Source organism: Aphelocoma coerulescens, unplaced genomic scaffold, assembly GCF_041296385.1.
Source record: "Aphelocoma coerulescens isolate FSJ_1873_10779 unplaced genomic scaffold, UR_Acoe_1.0 HiC_scaffold_56, whole genome shotgun sequence".
NCBI classification, from domain to species: domain Eukaryota; kingdom Metazoa; phylum Chordata; class Aves; order Passeriformes; family Corvidae; genus Aphelocoma; species Aphelocoma coerulescens.
The window spans coordinates 1,233,638-1,242,088 of record NW_027183905.1 but is presented as its reverse complement, the minus strand read 5'-3'; the positions used below and the strand labels follow the sequence as shown (position 1 = coordinate 1,242,088).

General features: G+C 54.5%; 1 pseudogene; it reads left to right on the top strand.

Annotated features, from left to right (window-relative positions):
- Positions 1-8,451, top strand: part of LOC138101859 (uncharacterized) — a 678,931-nt pseudogene that overhangs the window by 509,703 nt on the left and 160,777 nt on the right.

Here is an 8,451-nt window from a genome sequence, read left to right as displayed (position 1 = left end):
ATTAAGACACCGTTGGTTTGGGAGAGCTCCTGCTGCCAGCTGCAGCTGAAAAAGGGGGTGTCTGCAGCCAGCGGGGCGTGCACAGCATTTGCAATGGAGCCGGGGAGGTTCTGTTCCCTCAAGCGCAGAGTCTGTGCCAGCGGAGCCTGGAACTCCCTGCGTTGGCTGCTGCAGCCAAGAGCTGACACAGCCCAGGATTCTGTGCTGTTCTCTTGCTTGCTGTGCGAAGGGACTGTGGCTCCTGGAGGGATGTTGTGGAAGCAAAATGCTCTCTCAGGGTTGCCTTGCTCCGTGGGAGTTCCCACCACGGGCAGGTTTTTCCTAACAGCATCTGGTTCGTGTTGCCTGTCCCGTTGCAGGGCACCTCACGCGTGGATCCCGAGCAGCTCCTCCTTCGGTGAGTGGGAAAGGAACCTTTGGTGGTCAGAATTGTGCAGAGAGTTGTGAGCTTGGCGTGTGGCAGTCGAGCACCAGCCTGGGAGGCTGAAGGAAAGTTCCTGCCAGTGTCTTTGCAGCAGCCGCAGCAGCAGCAGCAAAGGGATCCCTGGCACTTTTCTCCTTCTCTGCTGAAGAGCTTTTGAAGAGCTGCAGGTCTGGTTTTGCAGGCAGAAGATTGCTTGCTGGCTTTAGCCATGGTGGAATATGGAATGCCCAGCAATAAGTGGCAATGTCGACTTTAGCCCCTTCCTAGTTTGAACATCTCCAAATCCCATTTCTGCTTAGTGCAGCTGGATGTGTAGCTGAGGATAAATAAGGCAATAACTGAGATAGAACTTCCCGTCCCTCACGCTACCATCTGTCCACAGGGCACAAAAGCAACATCAGCTCCTCCTCTGGCTCCCTGTGCTTCCAAAGAGGAGGCCAAAGAGGAGGAAGACAGCAGTGAACTTCCCGCTGTTCTGGGGGATGATGGTGAACTTCCCTCTGTCCCGGGAGATGAGGGCAAACATCCCACGGTTTGGGAATACAACAGTGAAGCTCCTGTGGTGTGGGGCGAGGATGGTGGACATCACCCGGTGTGGGACGAGGACAGCGAGGCTCCAGTGCCATGGGACAAGGACGACGGACATCTCCCAGCGTGGGACGAGGACAGAGGACATCCTGTGATTTGGGAAGAGGAGGCTGCAATTCTCCCGGCATGGGAAGAGGACGGCAAACATCCCGTGGCTTGGAAAGAAGACCAGGAACCTGCTGAATTTTGGGAAGAGGATGGGGAACCTCCCTCTGCTTGGGAAGAGGACACTGAACCTCCCTCTGCTGCGGGATCCTGGGCTGAACAATCTGACAGCAGCACAGCCCTGCAGCCAGAGGGCAGAGAGGAGTGGTGCCTGATGCAGCTGAGTACGTCTGCTGTGCTGCTGTGTGCCAGAGCAGGGTGCTGCGTGTGTGTCTCAGCATCAGCTGCACCCAGGCTTGCTGTGCAGCTGAATGTCACAGAGTCATTTATTGTCCTTGCCCAGCTGAGAGCAAGGGGCTCCCGGCCCCAGGGAGTGGGGCTGCATTTTGGCCCTGCTGCAAGGCGGGGTCTCCATCTGGGAGGGAGCGTCTTCCATGTGGTTTCTTTCAGGGAGCACCGTGAGCGTGGGGGAGCCTGCCGAGAAATACCTGGAACTGGAGCAGGTTGGCCAAGGGTAAGTGCACGGCAGTTACTTCTGCACAAGCAGGGGCCAGGTATTTGCTGGTGCAGTATCAAGTGAGAAGCCAGGCAAGCTGCAAACATCTTCAGACACTGGGCCACGATCCTGCTGTCTCTCAGTCCTGACCAGAATTGGTAACTGTGGTCAGAAGGCATCGTCAGAGGCCCCTGAGGCTGGCAGTGTCCTGCCTGCAGCAAGGAGCAGGACCTGGAAGATCTTCTGTCCCTGGAATGTGATTGCCTGAAAGAGCAGCTCACCATCTGGTGACTGTCAGAAAACAGTTCTCAAGAAGATTCCTTTCAAATAGTTTGCTTCCAAAAATATCCACCGGTCAGGATTATCAACATAACAGTTTAGAAACAGAAACCAGAGATGAACTAATAAGTGCTCTTTTCAGCACAGGTAGTAAGCCCTGTACATGCAGTAACAGACACAGAGCTGCTGCACTGGAGGGGAAAATGCATCAGCTGCCTGATGGCAGGGCCCTTGTGGATCCTGCAGCTCGTAGGCAGGAAATGGAAAAGGATGAAATACATTCTTCTCCTGTTCTTTAGACACCTGCTCCCACCCTAGGTTTTGGACTAAAGTAATTCAGTGTGGACATTGGGGATTTGCTCCAGCCCTTTTCCTTCATGTTGGGCCCCAGTTTTGTCTCACACACCTTGTGTGGCACAGGGCTGGTGGCTGCTGCGCTGCTGTTTGAAGGGTCGATGCACCCAGGTGTTTTGTAAACGCTGCAGGCAGCAGAGATCTCCTGTCTGGGCTGGCTTTCACTCCCAGGGCCTAAAGCGCTGCTTCTTTCTTCTCTGCTGTTCTGTCTCCAGGGCTTTCGGAACCGTTTATAAAGGACTCGACAGGGCCACTGGAGGAGAGGTCAGTGTCACCACGCCCAGCGCGTCAGGCAGCTCTTGAGGGCTTTCCCCTCTGCTGGGAGCTGTGGCTGCAGCTTTGTGGGGCCAGCAGAGCTTTCCTGCACAGGCTGTTCCTCTGAAGGCACAGCAGTGTCAGCCTGCAGAGCACGGCTGGGACAGACTTGAGCCTTCTGAAGTGCCCAAAGGAATGCAAGGAGGGCAGCGGTGTCTGTCAGAGCAGGACACGCTGGCTTGGTCTTCATATCTGAAAACATCAGTGCATCAGCTGGTGGAGGCTGAGGCCTAATTTATCTTCATCCCAGCCTCGGACAGAAACACTGTTTAGCAGTTTTTCCATCCTGCGTTTCATCTTCCAAGAGTACCTCAAGACCTAATTAAGGAGAGATCCTTCTTGGGATCAGTTTGGGGTTTTAGTCCTACTGCAGCTGTTCCCAGAGAGAGGGAGAGGAATGAGAAGATGGATGTGCAGAGCAAAGCTCTCTCCTAAACGCTGCAGCTGTGTTTGGGTCTGGTGTCAGTGACAGCCCGTGACAGGGATCATCTGAGCAATGTTTGTGCGTGTTTGCTCTGTTGTGCAATCCCAAACAGAGCAGTTGCGTTTGAAATCATGACCAAATCCCCCAGGATTGCTAAAGGGTTCCTGGCTGTTTTGCTCTGTTTTCACAGAACCAGAATTACTTCCTGCTTGCAAAATGTGTTTGAATGATAATGAGAGTGGTGGTAAACTAAGGCGGTTTGAGAAGACTGCAGGTGCAGAGAATGCTGTGAGAGCTTTGAGGCTGAGAGCTGAGGGCCCATTTCTGCAGAGCTTCCAAGGCCAAATGTCTCTGGCCCTGTGTCCTGTAAGCGGCCCCGCAGCGAGCAGAGAAATGGGCTGTGGGAATGTCACTTGCTGAGCCCGGGTGTCCCATCCCAAGGCAGTTTGGCACAGCCCAGCTCCGTCGCTCCGCAAAGACTCGCTCCGTGTTTGCTGCGGCCTCCTGCCCCAGACTCCTGCAGTTCAAGGGCTGCAATGTCCTTTCAGGTGGCCATAAAGAAAATGAGTCTCAGAGGGCAGAACAGGGAACAAGCTGTGAATGAGATCCTGGTCCTGAAGGACAAGAAGAACCCCAACATTGTCAGCTCTTTGGACAGGTGAGTGCTTCAGCTCTTATCCCGTGCACGGGCCCTGCGTTAATCTCTCCTGGCATCCGCAGTCTGTAGCCTGTTTTGAAAAAGCCTCACCCGGCCGTAGCTTCCCAAAACAACAGCCTGTGAGTTCACTCCCTCCGTGTGCTTTTGTTGCTTTGGTTTGGTTTTTCCTTCAAGCTGACCCAGTTTTCTGGGTCTTACAACAAGTGCTGATAGACCCTGGCAGACATTATTTCCCTTGGCTTCTCCTTCCCAACTCTTTTCCATTGCTGCAGATGCCAGGAAGACCAGGTTCTTGTTTCCAGAAATGCCTCATTTGCCCATTTTGCATTGGCCCTGCCTGTTTCTGAAGGCACTTGCTGCAAGGTTTTCCAAACACTTGACCACTTTTGTCCTAAGTGCTGCACGGCCTCCTGCCCTGGATAACTCTGGAAGTTGTGTTGCCTTGTTCTGGAGGGAATGGTGGAAGTGCTGAGTTCAGATGCTGAACCAGCTGGGGGCAAGTGTTGTGGTTCCACATTGATCTGGGCTGCTGCTAAACTGCATTTTTCACTTGCTTGCCATCTAAGGCCTCTCCTTTCCCACAGGCGTCTCCTTCTCCTTTAGACTGTGCAGATCCCAAGGACTGTGCAGCCTGGCAGGAATGTCTCTGCATCGGATTCTGTCCTCATTTACAAGTGACCTGGAAACAAAACTCCACTCGAGGCTTTTCCATCGGGGAATTGAGCAGTGCGCGTTCATCTCCATGCCATTGTTTGCCTCTTCCAGCTTCCTTGTTGATGAAGATCTCTGGCTGGTGATGGAATACATGGATGGAGGAACTTTGCAGGACGTTGTCAGACAGACACGCATGGCTGAAGGAGAGATGGCAGCTGTCAGTCGGGAGGTGAGGGATCCTGCTTGTGCTTCCCATGGACACAATGCTCCTTCCAAGCAGGGCCTGAGAAGAGGAGTGGCTCCATGCTCAGAGCTTTGTTTCTGTGTTGTTTTTATGAGCTGCAGAAGAAAGAGCCTCTGAAGTGAACGGCTTGCCAGTGTCACTGCACTTCCACTCTGCTCTTGTCCTCTTTCCTGCTGTTGTGGGACTCTCTGTCTTTTTTGATTTGATTTGCTGTTCTCAGCTTTGCCTTGAACCATTTGCCTGGAGCTTGTCTGCACTGCACTCCTGGCCTGGCACAGCAAAGCTGCTGCTGGCAGAATTCTAAACTGTCCTTTCTTGTGGGATTGTGTATTCCGGCCATGGATTTCCACCCTCGTGTTTCTTGCTCTCTCTCAGTGTCTGCAGGGCCTGGATTTCCTCCACTCAAACCGGGTGATCCACAGAGATCTGAAGAGCTCCAACATCCTTCTGGCCACGGACGGCTCTGTCAAGCTGGGTGGGTGTTCCTGGTCAGGCACGGCGCTCCCGGGCTGCAGGTGTGGGGCTGCTTCCCAGTGACGGCCAGAGCCCCACAAGTGCTGCTGGTGGTGGTACCCGGCCCCTGCTGCCAGCTGAGAGCGGCTGCCCCATGCAGAGAGCTCCGGAGAGGAGCAGGGTGTCAGCAGTGGCTTTGCTCTGGATATGGCCCTTGCAGAGGGGCGGGAGTTGGAATCTGAAGCTTCAAGGGAATCACTAAAAGCCACTGCATGAAAGCTGAGGGTTCCTTTAAGGGTCCACTTCCGTCTTGCCTTGGCTACAGCCCTGCGGACTTTTCCAGCTGGATTCAGCAGTGCATTCTCAGACTGAGAGTGGGCAATCTTTGTGCTTGGTTTCCTCATTCCAGCTGCCTTTGACAGTGTTTGTTTCTGTCCTCAGCTGATTTTGGCCTCTGCACTCAGCTGAGCCCTGAGCAGGAGCAGTGCAGCTCCATGGTGGGCACTGCTCACTGGATGGCCCCAGAGGTTGTGACCAGTTCTCCTTATGGCCCCAAGGTGGACATCTGGTCCTTGGGCATTGTGACCATCGAGATGGTGGAAGGAGAACCTCCTTACTTTGAGCACACGGCGGCCATGGTAAGAGGCAAATTTCCCAGAGTTTGCAGAGGCCTGTGAGCACAGAGGGACCCCGCCTTGGGAGGAGCAGCCGGAGGGCTCTGCCCATTGGGAAGGGAATTCCCAGAGGATTCGAGCCTGAGCACAGACAAATATTCTGCAGTCTCCAGAATTTGCTTTGGGTTTTAAGTTGTTGCAGCTCTTCTGTCTGTGAGGATGACCTGAAAACATGAAGCCAGAGCATCAGCTCTAATCTTATCTTGCAGAAAACCCCAGACCAACCCCAAACCCCACACCCAAACCCAACAAGTTTTTGAAGGAGTTTCTGAAAGAGGTTCTGCGAGATGAACTCCCCCTGACTCTTCTCACTGGGAAACTTGTCTAAAACATGAAGATGATTGTTTAACATCCCCATAGTCTAACATATTTCTTTCCTCGCCCAAGCTACTTTCTCCATGTCACCAAGGCTGAGCTTTCAGCAACCCAAACCTCGGGTTCCTTGCCTGGCAGTTTCTGGGATGGAACATCTTGAATGCATTTACTTGAGTGTCAGTGGCACTGCAGGGATGCATTTGATGTAAGAATCCTTGGAAATACCACAGGCAGACCACAGTGACTCTTGCAAATGGCCTGTAAAGCTGGTGTCCGTCTTTGGAGAAGCAAAATGGGTTATTTCTGATGGAGGTTCCAACTAACAAAGTCAGCCAATGACATTGGCTCTCAAGGCAAGATCATCTGGATGTTGGAATGGCTGTGGCTACAGCAGCATTTGGCTTTTTTGGTTGGCATAGAAGAATGAGCTCTGAGCAGCATCTCTGCCAGGGTGGAAAGTGTCCCTGGAGACTGGGGCTGAGAAACCGGGGTCGCTGTGAGCACTCGTGGGTGTGAAGGAAGCTGGCAGAGCTTTTTCAGAAGTGTTTGCTTTCCGCGCAGGCTCGCTGTCTGATCCGGCAGAACGGGACCCCGCAGCTGCAGGAGCCCAGGCGCCTGTCGGCTCTGCTGCGGGACTTCCTGGAGTGCAGCCTGGAGCGGGACGAGGAGCGGCGCTGGTCTGCCCAGGAGCTGCTGCAGGTGGATGTGAAGCGGCTGCAGGGGAAACAGCAGCGCGAGGGAGGGGTTTTCTCCTGGGGCCCCCTCCAATAGTGTCCAGTCTCGCTGCTTTTCACATGCAAAGCCAGCAGAATCCTCGCCTGGTTTGGCTTGGCAGGGTCCTTTCCTGGTCCTCTGGACCAGGTGCCCCGCAAGGAGCAGGGACATCTTCAAGCAGATCAGGTGGCTCAGAGCCCTGCCTGACCTGAGCCTGGATGTTTCCAGGGAGGAGGCACCTCCCACATCTCTGGGCACCCTCTGCCAGTGTTTCCCCACTCTTCTGATAAAAAAATTCTGCCTCAGATCTAATCTGAGCCTGCTTCCCTCTCCTGAGTTTCAAACATTCCCCTCTGTCCTGTTGCAACAGAGCCTGTGAGGAACTTGACTTGGGAAAGTAACAGTTGATTTCTTTCTTTTTCATCCTTTGGGCAGCACCCATTTTTATCATCAGCCAAGCCTCTCTCCAGCCTGAGCCCTCTGATCACTGCAGCAAAGCAATTGAAGGAACAGCGGAAGATGTGAAGCACCTGGGGCCAGCTTTTTGTTATAGTAGTTAGGACAAGTGGTTAGTTACGGTAGTTAGCACTGCTAGTTAGTTATGGTGGTTAGGACAGCCTGGTAGTTATGGCAGTTTATTGAATAAAAGCTCTGTTAAACCTCAAGTCCCTTGACGTATCCCTTCCTTGTTCCCCCGTGACTCAGCTGCCCGGAGCAATGCGAGGGGAGAGCGGGCCCAGCCTTGCCCAGAGCTGAGCCCCAGCAGAGCCCCGGCAGAGCCCAGAGCAGCCTCAGCATTGGCAGAGTCAGCCTGGAAGGAGGCGCCTGGAGCCTTCTCGACTGCAGCCGACTCTTGTTTACAAACCGCGTGGGGTGGGAATTGCCACTGGTTCTGCAAGAGGGCAGAGGGGGCCCGGGGAAGGCCCAAAGGCAAGGGACAAAACCCGCCCAGTGCTGGAGAAAAAACACGCCTTTTTCCCCTCCTACGTCGGCCAAAACACTGAATCCTAAACCAAGTCAAATGGGGCAGGGGAGGAGCCCAGGCCCTTCCACCCCTGCAAACCAAAGTGTCCCTTGCACGGCTCTGAGCCCCGGCGCCGGTGGCCCCGCGGGCGTTGGTTTCTGTCGGGCTCGCTGCCGCCAGCCCAGGCCCAGCCCGGGACAGGGCGGGCGCTGGAGGCTGCGGGCGGGGAGATGCGATCCCGGGACACGCATTCGGTGGCACCTGCGAGCGCAAGCAGGGGAGGGGCGCCAGCAGTGACGGGGGAAAGGAATAAGGTGAATGTGACTTAAACAAGCCAAGCCCGTGAATCTGCTTTAGATAGGGCCAGGGAGCTGTAGGTAGGAAGGAGTGAAAGAAACTATCACTTCCAGAAAATGTTACTGATTGCCATGGACTGCTGCTCAGCCAAGGCCATGTCAAATTCCTGAACTTAAAGAAGAAGAACAAAGACTCAATGGAGGTATTAATACTGCTTTGTTTTACTAAAACAAACAAAACGGGTGTGTGCATATTGGAGAGCAGATCGGGAAGTCTGAACCTTCCAAGGAACAGTCCCGGGGACAGAGCAGCCACCTCTGTCCTACCCACAGCAGCCGGGACGAGCCAGCGCTGCTCCGGCACCGGCTCCTGCCGAGGCAGCAGCGGCAAGGAGAGCGCGGGCAGCCGCTCCCGCAGCGCCCTCACGCCAGGGCGAACACGGCGCCCACACGGCACAACGAACCCGCCCCAGCCCCCTGCCGCCCCCTCCGCC